Raw genomic sequence first — 20,477 nt, forward strand, 5'->3', positions numbered from 1 at the left:
CCACCTGTAGTTATTTAGGTGAAAGCTCCAAAATGCTTGCCTAATATGTCTGTTTATCCAAAAGGAAGTAAAAAGGGAGAGCTAGAAAGATAGCATTGCATCACATTACATGGCAATGCAATGCACAGTTGCTGAAGTTGAACCAAAATGAGCTTGTAATCTGGCTTCTGCAACTTTGAACATGAAAAATCCAATGAGGAGAAGAAAAGCAAAGCCAAAGAGTCCATCCCAAAATCCGACAAACAAGCAAAATGAACAAAAAACATTGAATTCAATTCTTTCTGATTTTAGAAACTGCATTAAAGAAGGGGTGCACCGGTCCTGGAGATACTGCAATACCAGGTCAATGCGTGGAGTGGACAGAGCAAGCTCTTTTTCCATCTCCCTGTTCTAAAAATCCATTTAATATATGGTCCCCAGATAGGGGACGTATCAGATATTAAACTGATAAGAACAGATACTACACTTGATCTTAGCCAAAAGGCCGAGAAGCGATAACCAGAATTGGTTTCAAACTACGGAGCCACCCAAGGATCCTGAAAAGTCCATTTGTGGAGATGAGCTCCTGGACTCCCGTTAAGAAGACATGTTGTCAACCTCTAGATCCCTTACATGCCTGCACTTTTCGGCTTGCTGCTGCTGCAATCCACGCGTTTTAGATCTGCATAACTCCACCTCTTTAAACACAGCACCTTCACCCCCTGCTGTTCCCACCCGCCTCAACACCGTTGGAAGGGAGGAGAACCAATTAAGGTGGGGGGTGGGGTGGAACGAGCAGCTGTCTACCCTTAGCAGGAGGGCTCCTGATTACATACCTCTCCTGCTGCTGCTGCTGCTGGCTGTCCAGCAGCAGACTGAAGGTGGCTGCTGCTGTGCACAGGTATATAAAGGCTCAGAGCCTATTATGACACGCGCAGCCAGCGTTCCATTGCCACATTCCATCTACTGCAGGCAGGATACCTGGCTGGCTGAATGTCGCTGAGAAGCTCACAGAGACCGCCATAAGCAACAGTTTAACAGAATGCCACAGACTAATCAACCAAACTTTTTGGGTTGGGTTCTCTTTTATAGTCTGCAGGCATTAAATGAAAGAAGTCAGTGTTCCAGCAGAAGAAGACAACGTTTCAGAAAAGGCATTGTAGCTAACCAAAAAAGAAATTTTAAGCGCAGCAGAGTAACCAGCGCACATACCTGTTAGCTCAGGTGAGTTTAAAAGGCTGCTGTTGATAACAAGGGCATTTGCTAAATAGATGGTGTGTGTGCAACAATATACTGAAAGGTCAATTATATTGTGCAGCTTATCTCACCACCTGTAGTTATTTAGGTGAAAGCTCCAAAATGCTTGCCTAATATGTCTGTTTATCCAAAAGGAAGTAAAAAGGGAGAGCTAGAAAGATAGCATTGCATCACATTACATGGCAATGCAATGCACAGTTGCTGAAGTTGAACCAAAATGAGCTTGTAATCTGGCTTCTGCAACTTTGAACATGAAAAATCCAATGAGGAGAAGAAAAGCAAAGCCAAAGAGTCCATCCCAAAATCCGACAAACAAGCAAAATGAACAAAAAACATTGAATTCAATTCTTTCTGATTTTAGAAACTGCATTAAAGAAGGGGTGCACCGGTCCTGGAGATACTGCAATACCAGGTCAATGCGTGGAGTGGACAGAGCAAGCTCTTTTTCCATCTCCCTGTTCTAAAAATCCATTTAATATATGGTCCCCAGATAGGGGACGTATCAGATATTAAACTGATAAGAACAGATACTACACTTGATCTTAGCCAAAAGGCCGAGAAGCGATAACCAGAATTGGTTTCAAACTACGGAGCCACCCAAGGATCCTGAAAAGTCCATTTGTGGAGATGAGCTCCTGGACTCCCGTTAAGAAGACATGTTGTCAACCTCTAGATCCCTTACATGCCTGCACTTTTCGGCTTGCTGCTGCTGCAATCCACGCGTTTTAGATCTGCATAACTCCACCTCTTTAAACACAGCACCTTCACCCCCTGCTGTTCCCACCCGCCTCAACACCGTTGGAAGGGAGGAGAACCAATTAAGGCGGGGGGTGGGGTGGAACGAGCAGCTGTCTACCCTTAGCAGGAGGGCTCCTGATTACATACCTCTCCTGCTGCTGCTGCTGCTGGCTGTCCAGCAGCAGACTGAAGGTGGCTGCTGCTGTGCACAGGTATATAAAGGCTCAGAGCCTATTATGACACGCGCAGCCAGCGTTCCATTGCCACATTCCATCTACTGCAGGCAGGATACCTGGCTGGCTGAATGTCGCTGAGAAGCTCACAGAGACCGCCATAAGCAACAGTTTAACAGAATGCCACAGACTAATCAACCAAACTTTTTGGGTTGGGTTCTCTTTTATAGTCTGCAGGCATTAAATGAAAGAAGTCAGTGTTCCAGCAGAAGGAGACAACGTTTCAGAAAAGGCATTGTAGCAAACCAAAAAAGAAATTTTAAGCGCAGCAGAGTAACCAGCGCACATACCTGTTAGCTCAGGTGAGTTTAAAAGGCTGCTGTTGATAACAAGGGCATTTGCTAAATAGATGGTGTGTGTGCAACAATATACTGAAAGGTCAATTATATTGTGCAGCTTATCTCACCACCTGTAGTTATTTAGGTGAAAGCTCCAAAATGCTTGCCTAATATGTCTGTTTATCCAAAAGGAAGTAAAAAGCGAGAGCTAGAAAGATAGCATTGCATCACATTACATGGCAATGCAATGCACAGTTGCTGAAGTTGAACCAAAATGAGCTTGTAATCTGGCTTCTGCAACTTTGAACATGAAAAATCCAATGAGGAGAAGAAAAGCAAAGCCAAAGAGTCCATCCCAAAATCCGACAAACAAGCAAAATGAACAAAAAACATTGAATTCAATTCTTTCTGATTTTAGAAACTGCATTAAAGAAGGGGTGCACCGGTCTTGGAGATACTGCAATACCAGGTCAATGCGTGGAGTGGACAGAGCAAGCTCTTTTTCCATCTCCCTGTTCTAAAAATCCATTTAATATATGGTCCCCAGATAGGGGACGTATCAGATATTAAACTGATAAGAACAGATTTTTTTTTTTTTAAATTGAATGCGTCAGAAGACGCGACATAAATTTAAATTTCCATATTTACATGGACAACAAAAATGTCGCCTACGCCTTCATCACTCGTATTCAACATATTTTTCTTTAAGAAAATTTATAAATAAATATAACACAAACATAACAAATCTTTTCCACAAGAAAAACTCAATCTTTTAACACAATAACAAAAGAAAACAATTAAATACTCTATCCTATCTTAAACCCAGCTTTACTAGCTGAGTAGAAAAGGATGTCCCACCAATCTTCATGGAGCTTTCCACTTTCCCCATATAACTCTAATACTTGTGTTGCAATATCCATCGGAATCTTGTACATTTCGCAAAATCTCTTCGGGTAAGACTTAAAATTTTTCTCAATGCTGAATCTCATCAACTTCAATTTACCTGGCTCTAAGGACTTCCTCACTTTCTTGATCACTTCAGGCCATTCTTCTTTAGTGGTCTTGGGTTCCTCAGCACCAGACTCCTTCTTTTCACTTGTACTCTTTTCCTTCTTTTTACCTTTTCCCTTCTTTTCTTCCCTTTTATATCTTCCTGGACAATCTTTAAAACTATGATCTGTATCCCAGCATAAATTACATGATTTCTCTTCCGTACAGTCTTTGGCCAAATGTCCTTCACCTTTACATTCTCTGCAAATTATTTTCTTACAGTCTGCAGCATGATGACCTTTGTCAGAACACTTCCTACAGAGTCTTTCAACACCATCATAAAAGACTGTACCCCAGACACCTCCAATTCTGATGCTCATATACAAAAGACATAATGAGCCTGCTTCATTTTCCTTGAAAGTTACTAAGAACTTCCATTTTCCGGACCAAAATCCATACTCATTATTTATCTTCCCTTGAATCTCTGCAGCTGCACTTTGCAACAAAAGCCTGGTTCTAATATCTTCCACTTCTACTTTAGGTGACGCCATCCGCACAATCACAGTCTTAATCTTCCTAGGAAAATGGGGAGTCATAATCACCCCCTCATATTCCACTGCTTTGCTCAAAGAAAACCATGTTCTTTCCACATTCTCGCATGGACTTTTAGTTTCAAAACATACATCATATATTCCTTTCTTGGGGTAGTCCAGAATGGCGAGGACATTACTCCTCTCCACTCCCAGGGGCCCCAAAAGTACTCTCACCAGCCATCCAAGTCCTTTTTCTCTCCTGTGTTCTTCTGTGACGAAGAAACGCAGAGCGTCACGAATCCTCTCTGCTTTCGGGATTCCTCCCTGTGGACTGCCTCCTGAAGCCGACATCCCCATCTCTGGATCCATCTTCTCCACGTCAGAAGGTCACCTCCACAAAACACAAAGGAATTGCAAGGTATTGATCACTCCTCGTTGTCTGGGGACTAATCCGCCTGCCCACAGCAACAAGGGGGTGAAGTCATCTGTTACAAGGACAATCCCCCAAGGCCAACAGGACGGGTACCCCAGACACCTCAGGTCAGACCAGATGCAGCAACTGGTAGATCACTACACCTGATCTTAGCCAAAAGGCCGAGAAGCGATAACCAGAATTGGTTTCAAACTACGGAGCCACCCAAGGATCCTGAAATGTCCATTTGTGGAGATGAGCTCCTGGACTCCCGTTAAGAAGACATGTTGTCAACCTCTAGATCCCTTACATGCCTGCACTTTTCGGCTTGCTGCTGCTGCAATCCACGCGTTTTAGATCTGCATAACTCCACCTCTTTAAACACAGCACCTTCACCCCCTGCTGTTCCCACCCGCCTCAACACCGTTGGAAGGGAGGAGAACCAATTAAGGCGGGGGGTGGGGTGGAACGAGCAGCTGTCTACCCTTAGCAGGAGGGCTCCTGATTACATACCTCTCCTGCTGCTGCTGCTGCTGGCTGTCCAGCAGCAGACTGAAGGTGGCTGCTGCTGTGCACAGGTATATAAAGGCTCAGAGCCTATTATGACACGCGCAGCCAGCGTTCCATTGCCACATTCCATCTACTGCAGGCAGGATACCTGGCTGGCTGAATGTCGCTGAGAAGCTCACAGAGACCGCCATAAGCAACAGTTTAACAGAATGCCACAGACTAATCAACCAAACTTTTTGGGTTGGGTTCTCTTTTATAGTCTGCAGGCATTAAATGAAAGAAGTCAGTGTTCCAGCAGAAGGAGACAACGTTTCAGAAAAGGCATTGTAGCAAACCAAAAAAGAAATTTTAAGCGCAGCAGAGTAACCAGCGCACATACCTGTTAGCTCAGGTGAGTTTAAAAGGCTGCTGTTGATAACAAGGGCATTTGCTAAATAGATGGTGTGTGTGCAACAATATACTGAAAGGTCAATTATATTGTGCAGCTTATCTCACCACCTGTAGTTATTTAGGTGAAAGCTCCAAAATGCTTGCCTAATATGTCTGTTTATCCAAAAGGAAGTAAAAAGGGAGAGCTAGAAAGATAGCATTGCATCACATTACATGGCAATGCAATGCACAGTTGCTGAAGTTGAACCAAAATGAGCTTGTAATCTGGCTTCTGCAACTTTGAACATGAAAAATCCAATGAGGAGAAGAAAAGCAAAGCCAAAGAGTCCATCCCAAAATCCGACAAACAAGCAAAATGAACAAAAAACATTGAATTCAATTCTTTCTGATTTTAGAAACTGCATTAAAGAAGGGGTGCACCGGTCCTGGAGATACTGCAATACCAGGTCAATGCGTGGAGTGGACAGAGCAAGCTCTTTTTCCATCTCCCTGTTCTAAAAATCCATTTAATATATGGTCCCCAGATAGGGGACGTATCAGATATTAAACTGATAAGAACAGATACTACACTTGATCTTAGCCAAAAGGCCGAGAAGCGATAACCAGAATTGGTTTCAAACTACGGAGCCACCCAAGGATCCTGAAAAGTCCATTTGTGGAGATGAGCTCCTGGACTCCCGTTAAGAAGACATGTTGTCAACCTCTAGATCCCTTACATGCCTGCACTTTTCGGCTTGCTGCTGCTGCAATCCACGCGTTTTAGATCTGCATAACTCCACCTCTTTAAACACAGCACCTTCACCCCCTGCTGTTCCCACCCGCCTCAACACCGTTGGAAGGGAGGAGAACCAATTAAGGCGGGGGGTGGGGTGGAACGAGCAGCTGTCTACCCTTAGCAGGAGGGCTCCTGATTACATACCTCTCCTGCTGCTGCTGCTGCTGGCTGTCCAGCAGCAGACTGAAGGTGGCTGCTGCTGTGCACAGGTATATAAAGGCTCAGAGCCTATTATGACACGCGCAGCCAGCGTTCCATTGCCACATTCCATCTACTGCAGGCAGGATACCTGGCTGGCTGAATGTCGCTGAGAAGCTCACAGAGACCGCCATAAGCAACAGTTTAACAGAATGCCACAGACTAATCAACCAAACTTTTTGGGTTGGGTTCTCTTTTATAGTCTGCAGGCATTAAATGAAAGAAGTCAGTGTTCCAGCAGAAGGAGACAACGTTTCAGAAAAGGCATTGTAGCAAACCAAAAAAGAAATTTTAAGCGCAGCAGAGTAACCAGCGCACATACCTGTTAGCTCAGGTGAGTTTAAAAGGCTGCTGTTGATAACAAGGGCATTTGCTAAATAGATGGTGTGTGTGCAACAATATACTGAAAGGTCAATTATATTGTGCAGCTTATCTCACCACCTGTAGTTATTTAGGTGAAAGCTCCAAAATGCTTGCCTAATATGTCTGTTTATCCAAAAGGAAGTAAAAAGCGAGAGCTAGAAAGATAGCATTGCATCACATTACATGGCAATGCAATGCACAGTTGCTGAAGTTGAACCAAAATGAGCTTGTAATCTGGCTTCTGCAACTTTGAACATGAAAAATCCAATGAGGAGAAGAAAAGCAAAGCCAAAGAGTCCATCCCAAAATCCGACAAACAAGCAAAATGAACAAAAAACATTGAATTCAATTCTTTCTGATTTTAGAAACTGCATTAAAGAAGGGGTGCACCGGTCTTGGAGATACTGCAATACCAGGTCAATGCGTGGAGTGGACAGAGCAAGCTCTTTTTCCATCTCCCTGTTCTAAAAATCCATTTAATATATGGTCCCCAGATAGGGGACGTATCAGATATTAAACTGATAAGAACAGATTTTTTTTTTTTTAAATTGAATGCGTCAGAAGACGCGACATAAATTTAAATTTCCATATTTACATGGACAACAAAAATGTCGCCTACGCCTTCATCACTCGTATTCAACATATTTTTCTTTAAGAAAATTTATAAATAAATATAACACAAACATAACAAATCTTTTCCACAAGAAAAACTCAATCTTTTAACACAATAACAAAAGAAAACAATTAAATACTCTATCCTATCTTAAACCCAGCTTTACTAGCTGAGTAGAAAAGGATGTCCCACCAATCTTCATGGAGCTTTCCACTTTCCCCATATAACTCTAATACTTGTGTTGCAATATCCATCGGAATCTTGTACATTTCGCAAAATCTCTTCGGGTAAGACTTAAAATTTTTCTCAATGCTGAATCTCATCAACTTCAATTTACCTGGCTCTAAGGACTTCCTCACTTTCTTGATCACTTCAGGCCATTCTTCTTTAGTGGTCTTGGGTTCCTCAGCACCAGACTCCTTCTTTTCACTTGTACTCTTTTCCTTCTTTTTACCTTTTCCCTTCTTTTCTTCCCTTTTATATCTTCCTGGACAATCTTTAAAACTATGATCTGTATCCCAGCATAAATTACATGATTTCTCTTCCGTACAGTCTTTGGCCAAATGTCCTTCACCTTTACATTCTCTGCAAATTATTTTCTTACAGTCTGCAGCATGATGACCTTTGTCAGAACACTTCCTACAGAGTCTTTCAACACCATCATAAAAGACTGTACCCCAGACACCTCCAATTCTGATGCTCATATACAAAAGACATAATGAGCCTGCTTCATTTTCCTTGAAAGTTACTAAGAACTTCCATTTTCCGGACCAAAATCCATACTCATTATTTATCTTCCCTTGAATCTCTGCAGCTGCACTTTGCAACAAAAGCCTGGTTCTAATATCTTCCACTTCTACTTTAGGTGACGCCATCCGCACAATCACAGTCTTAATCTTCCTAGGAAAATGGGGAGTCATAATCACCCCCTCATATTCCACTGCTTTGCTCAAAGAAAACCATGTTCTTTCCACATTCTCGCATGGACTTTTAGTTTCAAAACATACATCATATATTCCTTTCTTGGGGTAGTCCAGAATGGCGAGGACATTACTCCTCTCCACTCCCAGGGGCCCCAAAAGTACTCTCACCAGCCATCCAAGTCCTTTTTCTCTCCTGTGTTCTTCTGTGACGAAGAAACGCAGAGCGTCACGAATCCTCTCTGCTTTCGGGATTCCTCCCTGTGGACTGCCTCCTGAAGCCGACATCCCCATCTCTGGATCCATCTTCTCCACGTCAGAAGGTCACCTCCACAAAACACAAAGGAATTGCAAGGTATTGATCACTCCTCGTTGTCTGGGGACTAATCCGCCTGCCCACAGCAACAAGGGGGTGAAGTCATCTGTTACAAGGACAATCCCCCAAGGCCAACAGGACGGGTACCCCAGACACCTCAGGTCAGACCAGATGCAGCAACTGGTAGATCACTACACCTGATCTTAGCCAAAAGGCCGAGAAGCGATAACCAGAATTGGTTTCAAACTACGGAGCCACCCAAGGATCCTGAAAAGTCCATTTGTGGAGATGAGCTCCTGGACTCCCGTTAAGAAGACATGTTGTCAACCTCTAGATCCCTTACATGCCTGCACTTTTCGGCTTGCTGCTGCTGCAATCCACGCGTTTTAGATCTGCATAACTCCACCTCTTTAAACACAGCACCTTCACCCCCTGCTGTTCCCACCCGCCTCAACACCGTTGGAAGGGAGGAGAACCAATTAAGGCGGGGGGTGGGGTGGAACGAGCAGCTGTCTACCCTTAGCAGGAGGGCTCCTGATTACATACCTCTCCTGCTGCTGCTGCTGCTGGCTGTCCAGCAGCAGACTGAAGGTGGCTGCTGCTGTGCACAGGTATATAAAGGCTCAGAGCCTATTATGACACGCGCAGCCAGCGTTCCATTGCCACATTCCATCTACTGCAGGCAGGATACCTGGCTGGCTGAATGTCGCTGAGAAGCTCACAGAGACCGCCATAAGCAACAGTTTAACAGAATGCCACAGACTAATCAACCAAACTTTTTGGGTTGGGTTCTCTTTTATAGTCTGCAGGCATTAAATGAAAGAAGTCAGTGTTCCAGCAGAAGGAGACAACGTTTCAGAAAAGGCATTGTAGCAAACCAAAAAAGAAATTTTAAGCGCAGCAGAGTAACCAGCGCACATACCTGTTAGCTCAGGTGAGTTTAAAAGGCTGCTGTTGATAACAAGGGCATTTGCTAAATAGATGGTGTGTGTGCAACAATATACTGAAAGGTCAATTATATTGTGCAGCTTATCTCACCACCTGTAGTTATTTAGGTGAAAGCTCCAAAATGCTTGCCTAATATGTCTGTTTATCCAAAAGGAAGTAAAAAGGGAAAGCTAGAAAGATAGCATTGCATCACATTACATGGCAATGCAATGCACAGTTGCTGAAGTTGAACCAAAATGAGCTTGTAATCTGGCTTCTGCAACTTTGAACATGAAAAATCCAATGAGGAGAAGAAAAGCAAAGCCAAAGAGTCCATCCCAAAATCCGACAAACAAGCAAAATGAACAAAAAACATTGAATTCAATTCTTTCTGATTTTAGAAACTGCATTAAAGAAGGGGTGCACCGGTCCTGGAGATACTGCAATACCAGGTCAATGCGTGGAGTGGACAGAGCAAGCTTTTTTTCCATCTCCCTGTTCTAAAAATCCATTTAATATATGGTCCCCAGATAGGGGACGTATCAGATATTAAACTGATAAGAACAGATTTTTTTTTTGTCGAAAGCCCGAATTCGTGTACAAAACCCGAGTGCGCTTAAAAAAGTGACAAGTGCCACAAAAAAAGTGCACTAGGATGCTGGTCTTCTTGAAACCCTCTCCAAAAGGAGAAGGGTCCCCCAAACCATTCCCCGTCCCTCCGAGCCAGAAGGCCACAGCGAGGAACAGGGACAAATAGCCACCTCCAGCCGGAGCCAGAGGCGACCCAATCTTACCCCCAGCACCTGCCCGAGTTCTCACCCGAGCAAGGCACTGGGAGCCAAAGACTGTGCTCCCCTCCCGGAAGAGGGGAGCCAACAACGCTCTCCTCCCGAAAGAGGAGAGCCAAGGGGGTTCAGGGGGGAGCGGAACCTGATGGCCACACACTCCCCCCCTAGACCTGCCAAGAGAGGAACCCGTAAGGGAACCGCATCCCGACAAAATCCTAGTAGGACGTAACACACGTGAATAAGTGGACACACAGTGACAAAGAAATTTAAATAAATAGTGAAGGTTTCACAGTATAATACTGCCCGGACCTTCGACCGGGAATTGAAAAATTCCCCATCCTAAGGCCAGAAGGCCCGGAATAAGGGTGTGTGTGAAGAAAGAAATATTGAAGTGCTAGTGCAAATGTGCCATAAACTCAAGTGGGGTTCCCAATCCCAGTGAGTTAAGGCACCCCAGGGTCACCACTCCTGGGGCACTTCACACTTCGGGCTTTCGATCTTCCCCGGCCCAATGGCGTCGATCCTGGGGGGCCATGCTTTCCACCAGATGACTATATTAGCCACCTGGCGTACTAACAAGCGCCTAAACCCCAGTGTGCATAATGTATCAATCTACTAGGGCGGCCAACATCCAAAACCGCCTTTTCGAAAGATACTACACTTGATCTTAGCCAAAAGGCCGAGAAGCGATAACCAGAATTGGTTTCAAACTACGGAGCCACCCAAGGATCCTAAAAAGTCCATTTGTGGAGATGAGCTCCTGGACTCCCGTTAAGAAGACATGTTGTCAACCTCTAGATCCCTTACATGCCTGCACTTTTCGGCTTGCTGCTGCTGCAATCCACGCGTTTTAGATCTGCATAACTCCACCTCTTTAAACACAGCACCTTCACCCCCTGCTGTTCCCACCCGCCTCAACACCGTTGGAAGGGAGGAGAACCAATTAAGGCGGGGGGTGGGGTGGAACGAGCAGCTGTCTACCCTTAGCAGGAGGGCTCCTGATTACATACCTCTCCTGCTGCTGCTGCTGCTGGCTGTCCAGCAGCAGACTTAAGGTGGCTGCTGCTGTGCACAGGTATATAAAGGCTCAGAGCCTATTATGACACGCGCAGCCAGCGTTCCATTGCCACATTCCATCTACTGCAGGCAGGATACCTGGCTGGCTGAATGTCGCTGAGAAGCTCACAGAGACCGCCATAAGCAACAGTTTAACAGAATGCCACAGACTAATCAACCAAACTTTTTGGGTTGGGTTCTCTTTTATAGTCTGCAGGCATTAAATGAAAGAAGTCAGTGTTCCAGCAGAAGGAGACAACGTTTCAGAAAAGGCATTGTAGCAAACCAAAAAAGAAATTTTAAGCGCAGCAGAGTAACCAGCGCACATACCTGTTAGCTCAGGTGAGTTTAAAAGGCTGCTGTTGATAACAAGGGCATTTGCTAAATAGATGGTGTGTGTGCAACAATATACTGAAAGGTCAATTATATTGTGCAGCTTATCTCACCACCTGTAGTTATTTAGGTGAAAGCTCCAAAATGCTTGCCTAATATGTCTGTTTATCCAAAAGGAAGTAAAAAGGGAGAGCTAGAAAGATAGCATTGCATCACATTACATGGCAATGCAATGCACAGTTGCTGAAGTTGAACCAAAATGAGCTTGTAATCTGGCTTCTGCAACTTTGAACATGAAAAATCCAATGAGGAGAAGAAAAGCAAAGCCAAAGAGTCCATCCCAAAATCCGACAAACAAGCAAAATGAACAAAAAACATTGAATTCAATTCTTTCTGATTTTAGAAACTGCATTAAAGAAGGGGTGCACCGGTCCTGGAGATACTGCAATACCAGGTCAATGCGTGGAGTGGACAGAGCAAGCTCTTTTTCCATCTCCCTGTTCTAAAAATCCATTTAATATATGGTCCCCAGATAGGGGACGTATCAGATATTAAACTGATAAGAACAGATACTACACTTGATCTTAGCCAAAAGGCCGAGAAGCGATAACCAGAATTGGTTTCAAACTACGGAGCCACCCAAGGATCCTGAAAAGTCCATTTGTGGAGATGAGCTCCTGGACTCCCGTTAAGAAGACATGTTGTCAACCTCTAGATCCCTTACATGCCTGCACTTTTCGGCTTGCTGCTGCTGCAATCCACGCGTTTTAGATCTGCATAACTCCACCTCTTTAAACACAGCACCTTCACCCCCTGCTGTTCCCACCCGCCTCAACACCGTTGGAAGGGAGGAGAACCAATTAAGGCAGGGGGTGGGGTGGAACGAGCAGCTGTCTACCCTTAGCAGGAGGGCTCCTGATTACATACCTCTCCTGCTGCTGCTGCTGCTGGCTGTCCAGCAGCAGACTGAAGGTGGCTGCTGCTGTGCACAGGTATATAAAGGCTCAGAGCCTATTATGACACGCGCAGCCAGCGTTCCATTGCCACATTCCATCTACTGCAGGCAGGATACCTGGCTGGCTGAATGTCGCTGAGAAGCTCACAGAGACCGCCATAAGCAACAGTTTAACAGAATGCCACAGACTAATCAACCAAACTTTTTGGGTTGGGTTCTCTTTTATAGTCTGCAGGCATTAAATGAAAGAAGTCAGTGTTCCAGCAGAAGGAGACAACGTTTCAGAAAAGGCATTGTAGCAAACCAAAAAAGAAATTTTAAGCGCAGCAGAGTAACCAGCGCACATACCTGTTAGCTCAGGTGAGTTTAAAAGGCTGCTGTTGATAACAAGGGCATTTGCTAAATAGATGGTGTGTGTGTAACAATATACTGAAAGGTCAATTATATTGTGCAGCTTATCTCACCACCTGTAGTTATTTAGGTGAAAGCTCCAAAATGCTTGCCTAATATGTCTGTTTATCCAAAAGGAAGTAAAAAGGGAGAGCTAGAAAGATAGCATTGCATCACATTACATGGCAATGCAATGCACAGTTGCTGAAGTTGAACCAAAATGAGCTTGTAATCTGGCTTCTGCAACTTTGAACATGAAAAATCCAATGAGGAGAAGAAAAGCAAAGCCAAAGAGTCCATCCCAAAATCCGACAAACAAGCAAAATGAACAAAAAACATTGAATTCAATTCTTTCTGATTTTAGAAACTGCATTAAAGAAGGGGTGCACCGGTCCTGGAGATACTGCAATACCAGGTCAATGCGTGGAGTGGACAGAGCAAGCTCTTTTTCCATCTCCCTGTTCAAAAATCCATTTAATATATAGTCCCCAGATAGGGGACGTATCAGATATTAAACTGATAAGAACAGATACTACACTTGATCTTAGCCAAAAGGCCGAGAAGCGATAACCAGAATTGGTTTCAAACTACGGAGCCACCCAAGGATCCTGAAAAGTCCATTTGTGGAGATGAGCTCCTGGACTCCCGTTAAGAAGACATGTTGTCAACCTCTAGATCCCTTACATGCCTGCACTTTTCGGCTTGCTGCTGCTGCAATCCACGCGTTTTAGATCTGCATAACTCCACCTCTTTAAACACAGCACCTTCACCCCCTGCTGTTCCCACCCGCCTCAACACCGTTGGAAGGGAGGAGAACCAATTAAGGCGGGGGGTGGGGTGGAACGAGCAGCTGTCTACCCTTAGCAGGAGGGCTCCTGATTACATACCTCTCCTGCTGCTGCTGCTGCTGCTGGCTGTCCAGCAGCAGACTGAAGGTGGCTGCTGCTGTGCACAGGTATATAAAGGCTCAGAGCCTATTATGACACGCGCAGCCAGCGTTCCATTGCCACATTCCATCTACTGCAGGCAGGATACCTGGCTGGCTGAATGTCGCTGAGAAGCTCACAGAGACCGCCATAAGCAACAGTTTAACAGAATGCCACAGACTAATCAACCAAACTTTTTGGGTTGGGTTCTCTTTTATAGTCTGCAGGCATTAAATGAAAGAAGTCAGTGTTCCAGCAGAAGGAGACAACGTTTCAGAAAAGGCATTGTAGCAAACCAAAAAAGAAATTTTAAGCGCAGCAGAGTAACCAGCGCACATACCTGTTAGCTCAGGTGAGTTTAAAAGGCTGCTGTTGATAACAAGGGCATTTGCTAAATAGATGGTGTGTGTGCAACAATATACTGAAAGGTCAATTATATTGTGCAGCTTATCTCACCACCTGTAGTTATTTAGGTGAAAGCTCCAAAATGCTTGCCTAATATGTCTGTTTATCCAAAAGGAAGTAAAAAGGGAGAGCTAGAAAGATAGCATTGCATCACATTACATGGCAATGCAATGCACAGTTGCTGAAGTTGAACCAAAATGAGCTTGTAATCTGGCTTCTGCAACTTTGAACATGAAAAATCCAATGAGGAGAAGAAAAGCAAAGCCAAAGAGTCCATCCCAAAATCCGACAAACAAGCAAAATGAACAAAAAACATTGAATTCAATTCTTTCTGATTTTAGAAACTGCATTAAAGAAGGGGTGCACCGGTCCTGGAGATACTGCAATACCAGGTCAATGCGTGGAGTGGACAGAGCAAGCTCTTTTTCCATCTCCCTGTTCTAAAAATCCATTTAATATATGGTCCCCAGATAGGGGACGTATCAGATATTAAACTGATAAGAACAGATACTACACTTGATCTTAGCCAAAAGGCCGAGAAGCGATAACCAGAATTGGTTTCAAACTACGGAGCCACCCAAGGATCCTGAAAAGTCCATTTGTGGAGATGAGCTCCTGGACTCCCGTTAAGAAGACATGTTGTCAACCTCTAGATCCCTTACATGCCTGCACTTTTCGGCTTGCTGCTGCTGCAATCCACGCGTTTTAGATCTGCATAACTCCACCTCTTTAAACACAGCACCTTCACCCCCTGCTGTTCCCACCCGCCTCAACACCGTTGGAAGGGAGGAGAACCAATTAAGGCGGGGGGTGGGGTGGAACGAGCAGCTGTCTACCCTTAGCAGGAGGGCTCCTGATTACATACCTCTCCTGCTGCTGCTGCTGCTGCTGGCTGTCCAGCAGCAGACTGAAGGTGGCTGCTGCTGTGCACAGGTATATAAAGGCTCAGAGCCTATTATGACACGCGCAGCCAGCGTTCCATTGCCACATTCCATCTACTGCAGGCAGGATACCTGGCTGGCTGAATGTCGCTGAGAAGCTCACAGAGACCGCCATAAGCAACAGTTTAACAGAATGCCACAGACTAATCAACCAAACTTTTTGGGTTGGGTTCTCTTTTATAGTCTGCAGGCATTAAATGAAAGAAGTCAGTGTTCCAGCAGAAGGAGACAACGTTTCAGAAAAGGCATTGTAGCAAACCAAAAAAGAAATTTTAAGCGCAGCAGAGTAACCAGCGCACATACCTGTTAGCTCAGGTGAGTTTAAAAGGCTGCTGTTGATAACAAGGGCATTTGCTAAATAGATGGTGTGTGTGCAACAATATACTGAAAGGTCAATTATATTGTGCAGCTTATCTCACCACCTGTAGTTATTTAGGTGAAAGCTCCAAAATGCTTGCCTAATATGTCTGTTTATCCAAAAGGAAGTAAAAAGGGAGAGCTAGAAAGATAGCATTGCATCACATTACATGGCAATGCAATGCACAGTTGCTGAAGTTGAACCAAAATGAGCTTGTAATCTGGCTTCTGCAACTTTGAACATGAAAAATCCAATGAGGAGAAGAAAAGCAAAGCCAAAGAGTCCATCCCAAAATCCGACAAACAAGCAAAATGAACAAAAAACATTGAATTCAATTCTTTCTGATTTTAGAAACTGCATTAAAGAAGGGGTGCACCGGTCCTGGAGATACTGCAATACCAGGTCAATGCGTGGAGTGGACAGAGCAAGCTCTTTTTCCATCTCCCTGTTCTAAAAATCCATTTAATATATGGTCCCCAGATAGGGGACGTATCAGATATTAAACTGATAAGAACAGATACTACACTTGATCTTAGCCAAAAGGCCGAGAAGCGATAACCAGAATTGGTTTCAAACTACGGAGCCACCCAAGGATCCTGAAAAGTCCATTTGTGGAGATGAGCTCCTGGACTCCCGTTAAGAAGACATGTTGTCAACCTCTAGATCCCTTACATGCCTACACTTTTCGGCTTGCTGCTGCTGCAATCCACGCGTTTTAGATCTGCATAACTCCACCTCTTTAAACACAGCACCTTCACCCCCTGCTGTTCCCACCCGCCTCAACACCGTTGGAAGGGAGGAGAACCAATTAAGGCGGGGGGTGGGGTGGAACGAGCAGCTGTCTACCCTTAGCAGGAGGGCTCCTGATTACATACCTCTCCTGCTGCTGCTGCTGCTGCTGGCTGTCCAGCAGCAGACTGAAGGTGGCTGCTGCTGTGCACAGGTATATAAAGGCTCAGAGCCTATTATGACACGCGCAGCCAGCGTTCCATTGCCACATTCCATCTACTGCAGGCAGGATACCTGGCTGGCTGAATGTCGCTGAGAAGCTCACAGAGACCGCCATAAGCAACAGTTTAACAGAATGCCACAGACTAATCAACCAAACTTTTTGGGTTGGGTTCTCTTTTATAGTCTGCAGGCATTAAATGAAAGAAGTCAGTGTTCCAGCAGAAGGAGACAACGTTTCAGAAAAGGCATTGTAGCAAACCAAAAAAGAAATTTTAAGCGCAGCAGAGTAACCAGCGCACATACCTGTTAGCTCAGGTGAGTTTAAAAGGCTGCTGTTGATAACAAGGGCATTTGCTAAATAGATGGTGTGTGTGCAACAATATACTGAAAGGTCAATTATATTGTGCAGCTTATCTCACCACCTGTAGTTATTTAGGTGAAAGCTCCAAAATGCTTGCCTAATATGTCTGTTTATCCAAAAGGAAGTAAAAAGGGAGAGCTAGAAAGATAGCATTGCATCACATTACATGGCAATGCAATGCACAGTTGCTGAAGTTGAACCAAAATGAGCTTGTAATCTGGCTTCTGCAACTTTGAACATGAAAAATCCAATGAGGAGAAGAAAAGCAAAGCCAAAGAGTCCATCCCAAAATCCGACAAACAAGCAAAATGAACAAAAAACATTGAATTCAATTCTTTCTGATTTTAGAAACTGCATTAAAGAAGGGGTGCACCGGTCCTGGAGATACTGCAATACCAGGTCAATGCGTGGAGTGGACAGAGCAAGCTCTTTTTCCATCTCCCTGTTCTAAAAATCCATTTAATATATGGTCCCCAGATAGGGGACGTATCAGATATTAAACTGATAAGAACAGATACTACACTTGATCTTAGCCAAAAGGCCGAGAAGCGATAACCAGAATTGGTTTCAAACTACGGAGCCACCCAAGGATCCTGAAAAGTCCATTTGTGGAGATGAGCTCCTGGACTCCCGTTAAGAAGACATGTTGTCAACCTCTAGATCCCTTACATGCCTGCACTTTTCGGCTTGCTGCTGCTGCAATCCACGCGTTTTAGATCTGCATAACTCCACCTCTTTAAACACAGCACCTTCACCCCCTGCTGTTCCCACCCGCCTCAACACCGTTGGAAGGGAGGAGAACCAATTAAGGCGGGGGGTGGGGTGGAACGAGCAGCTGTCTACCCTTAGCAGGAGGGCTCCTGATTACATACCTCTCCTGCTGCTGCTGCTGCTGGCTGTCCAGCAGCAGACTGAAGGTGGCTGCTGCTGTGCACAGGTATATAAAGGCTCAGAGCCTATTATGACACGCGCAGCCAGCGTTCCATTGCCACATTCCATCTACTGCAGGCAGGATACCTGGCTGGCTGAATGTCGCTGAGAAGCTCACAGAGACCACCATAAGCAACAGTTTAACAGAATGCCACAGACTAATCAACCAAACTTTTTGGGTTGGGTTCTCTTTTATAGTCTGCAGGCATTAAATGAAAGAAGTCAGTGTTCCAGCAGAAGGAGACAACGTTTCAGAAAAGGCATTGTAGCAAACCAAAAAAGAAATTTTAAGCGCAGCAGAGTAACCAGCGCACATACCTGTTAGCTCAGGTGAGTTTAAAAGGCTGCTGTTGATAACAAGGGCATTTGCTAAATAGATGGTGTGTGTGCAACAATATACTGAAAGGTCAATTATATTGTGCAGCTTATCTCACCACCTGTAGTTATTTAGGTGAAAGCTCCAAAATGCTTGCCTAATATGTCTGTTTATCCAAAAGGAAGTAAAAAGGGAGAGCTAGAAAGATAGCATTGCATCACATTACATGGCAATGCAATGCACAGTTGCTGAAGTTGAACCAAAATGAGCTTGTAATCTGGCTTCTGCAACTTTGAACATGAAAAATCCAATGAGGAGAAGAAAAGGAAAGCCAAAGAGTCCATCCCAAAATCCGACAAACAAGCAAAATGAACAAAAAACATTGAATTCAATTCTTTCTGATTTTAGAAACTGCATTAAAGAAGGGGTGCACCGGTCCTGGAGATACTGCAATACCAGGTCAATGCGTGGAGTGGACAGAGCAAGCTCTTTTTCCATCTCCCTGTTCTAAAAATCCATTTAATATATGGTCCCCAGATAGGGGACGTATCAGATATTAAACTGATAAGAACAGATACTACACTTGATCTTAGCCAAAAGGCCGAGAAGCGATAACCAGAATTGGTTTCAAACTACGGAGCCACCCAAGGATCCTGAAAAGTCCATTTGTGGAGATGAGCTCCTGGACTCCCGTTAAGAAGACATGTTGTCAACCTCTAGATCCCTTACATGCCTGCACTTTTCGGCTTGCTGCTGCTGCAATCCACGCGTTTTAGATCTGCATAACTCCACCTCTTTAAACACAGCACCTTCACCCCCTGCTGTTCCCACCCGCCTCAACACCGTTGGAAGGGAGGAGAACCAATTAAGGCGGGGGGTGGGGTGGAACGAGCAGCTGTCTACCCTTAGCAGGAGGGCTCCTGATTACATACCTCTCCTGCTGCTGCTGCTGCTGGCTGTCCAGCAGCAGACTGAAGGTGGCTGCTGCTGTGCACAGGTATATAAAGGCTCAGAGCCTATTATGACACGCGCAGCCAGCGTTCCATTGCCACATTCCATCTACTGCAGGCAGGATACCTGGCTGGCTGAATGTCGCTGAGAAGCTCACAGAGACCGCCATAAGCAACAGTTTAACAGAATGCCACAGACTAATCAACCAAACTTTTTGGGTTGGGTTCTCTTTTATAGTCTGCAGGCATTAAATGAAAGAAGTCAGTGTTCCAGCAGAAGGAGACAACGTTTCAGAAAAGGCATTGTAGCAAACCAAAAAAGAAATTTTAAGCGCAGCAGAGTAACCAGCGCACATACCTGTTAGCTCAGGTGAGTTTAAAAGGCTGCTGTTGATAACAAGGGCATTTGCTAAATAGATGGTGTGTGTGCAACAATATACTGAAAGGTCAATTATATTGTGCAGCTTATCTCACCACCTGTAGTTATTTAGGTGAAAGCTCCAAAATGCTTGCCTAATATGTCTGTTTATCCAAAAGGAAGTAAAAAGGGAGAGCTAGAAAGATAGCATTGCATCACATTACATGGCAATGCAATGCACAGTTGCTGAAGTTGAACCAAAATGAGCTTGTAATCTGGCTTCTGCAACTTTGAACATGAAAAATCCAATGAGGAGAAGAAAAGGAAAGCCAAAGAGTCCATCCCAAAATCCGACAAACAAGCAAAATGAACAAAAAACATTGAATTCAATTCTTTCTGATTTTAGAAACTGCATTAAAGAAGGGGTGCACCGGTCCTGGAGATACTGCAATACCAGGTCAATGCGTGGAGTGGACAGAGCAAGCTCTTTTTCCATCTCCCTGTTCTAAAAATCCATTTAATATATGGTCCCCAGATAGGGGACGTATCAGATATTAAACTGATAAGAACAGATACTACACTTGATCTTAGCCAAAAGGCCGAGAAGCGATAACCAGAATTGGTTTCAAACTACGGAGCCACCCAAGGATCCTGAAAAGTCCATTTGTGGAGATGAGCTCCTGGACTCCCGTTAAGAAGACATGTTGTCAACCTCTAGATCCCTTACATGCCTGCACTTTTCGGCTTGCTGCTGCTGCAATCCACGCGCTTTAGATCTGCATAACTCCACCTCTTTAAACACAGCACCTTCACCCCCTGCTGTTCCCACCCGCCTCAACACCGTTGGAAGGGAGGAGAACCAATTAAGGCGGGGGGTGGGGTGGAACGAGCAGCTGTCTACCCTTAGCAGGAGGGCTCCTGATTACATACCTCTCCTGCTGCTGCTGCTGCTGGCTGTCCAGCAGCAGACTGAAGGTGGCTGCTGCTGTGCACAGGTATATAAAGGCTCAGAGCCTATTATGACACG

General features: G+C 44.7%; 11 non-coding genes and 3 pseudogenes across 11 annotated transcripts; all 14 read right to left on the bottom strand.

Moving 5' to 3' along the window:
- Positions 1-305: 305 nt before the first annotated feature.
- Positions 306-496, bottom strand: LOC141207699 (U2 spliceosomal RNA). The gene has a single exon (XR_012278027.1). It is a non-coding gene; the product is annotated as a U2 spliceosomal RNA (small nuclear RNA).
- Positions 497-1,611: 1,115 nt separating this feature from the next.
- Positions 1,612-1,802, bottom strand: LOC141207701 (U2 spliceosomal RNA). The gene has a single exon (XR_012278029.1). It is a non-coding gene; the product is annotated as a U2 spliceosomal RNA (small nuclear RNA).
- Positions 1,803-2,917: 1,115 nt separating this feature from the next.
- LOC141207326 (U2 spliceosomal RNA) lies at positions 2,918-3,092 on the bottom strand (annotated as a pseudogene).
- A 2,637-nt stretch (positions 3,093-5,729) lies between these two features.
- On the bottom strand, positions 5,730-5,920 carry LOC141207702 (U2 spliceosomal RNA). The gene has a single exon (XR_012278030.1). It is a non-coding gene; the product is annotated as a U2 spliceosomal RNA (small nuclear RNA).
- A 1,115-nt stretch (positions 5,921-7,035) lies between these two features.
- Positions 7,036-7,210, bottom strand: LOC141207327 (U2 spliceosomal RNA; annotated as a pseudogene).
- A 2,637-nt stretch (positions 7,211-9,847) lies between these two features.
- On the bottom strand, positions 9,848-10,029 carry LOC141207331 (U2 spliceosomal RNA). The gene has a single exon (XR_012277725.1). It is a non-coding gene; the product is annotated as a U2 spliceosomal RNA (small nuclear RNA).
- A 790-nt stretch (positions 10,030-10,819) lies between these two features.
- Positions 10,820-10,911, bottom strand: LOC141207387 (U2 spliceosomal RNA; annotated as a pseudogene).
- Positions 10,912-12,026: 1,115 nt separating this feature from the next.
- LOC141207703 (U2 spliceosomal RNA) lies at positions 12,027-12,217 on the bottom strand. Its single transcript, XR_012278031.1, has one exon. It is a non-coding gene; the product is annotated as a U2 spliceosomal RNA (small nuclear RNA).
- A 1,115-nt stretch (positions 12,218-13,332) lies between these two features.
- LOC141207183 (U2 spliceosomal RNA) lies at positions 13,333-13,522 on the bottom strand. Its single transcript, XR_012277604.1, has one exon. It is a non-coding gene; the product is annotated as a U2 spliceosomal RNA (small nuclear RNA).
- A 1,118-nt stretch (positions 13,523-14,640) lies between these two features.
- LOC141207704 (U2 spliceosomal RNA) lies at positions 14,641-14,831 on the bottom strand. Its single transcript, XR_012278032.1, has one exon. It is a non-coding gene; the product is annotated as a U2 spliceosomal RNA (small nuclear RNA).
- A 1,118-nt stretch (positions 14,832-15,949) lies between these two features.
- On the bottom strand, positions 15,950-16,140 carry LOC141207705 (U2 spliceosomal RNA). Its single transcript, XR_012278033.1, has one exon. It is a non-coding gene; the product is annotated as a U2 spliceosomal RNA (small nuclear RNA).
- Positions 16,141-17,258: 1,118 nt separating this feature from the next.
- On the bottom strand, positions 17,259-17,449 carry LOC141207707 (U2 spliceosomal RNA). The gene has a single exon (XR_012278035.1). It is a non-coding gene; the product is annotated as a U2 spliceosomal RNA (small nuclear RNA).
- Positions 17,450-18,564: 1,115 nt separating this feature from the next.
- On the bottom strand, positions 18,565-18,755 carry LOC141207708 (U2 spliceosomal RNA). The gene has a single exon (XR_012278036.1). It is a non-coding gene; the product is annotated as a U2 spliceosomal RNA (small nuclear RNA).
- Positions 18,756-19,870: 1,115 nt separating this feature from the next.
- LOC141207709 (U2 spliceosomal RNA) lies at positions 19,871-20,061 on the bottom strand. The gene has a single exon (XR_012278037.1). It is a non-coding gene; the product is annotated as a U2 spliceosomal RNA (small nuclear RNA).
- Between the last annotated feature and the right edge of the window lie 416 nt (positions 20,062-20,477).

Source organism: Phyllobates terribilis, unplaced genomic scaffold, assembly GCF_046119375.1.
Source record: "Phyllobates terribilis strain yellow unplaced genomic scaffold, ASM4611937v1 Scaffold_160__1_contigs__length_4322635, whole genome shotgun sequence".
NCBI classification, from domain to species: Eukaryota; Metazoa; Chordata; class Amphibia; order Anura; family Dendrobatidae; genus Phyllobates; species Phyllobates terribilis.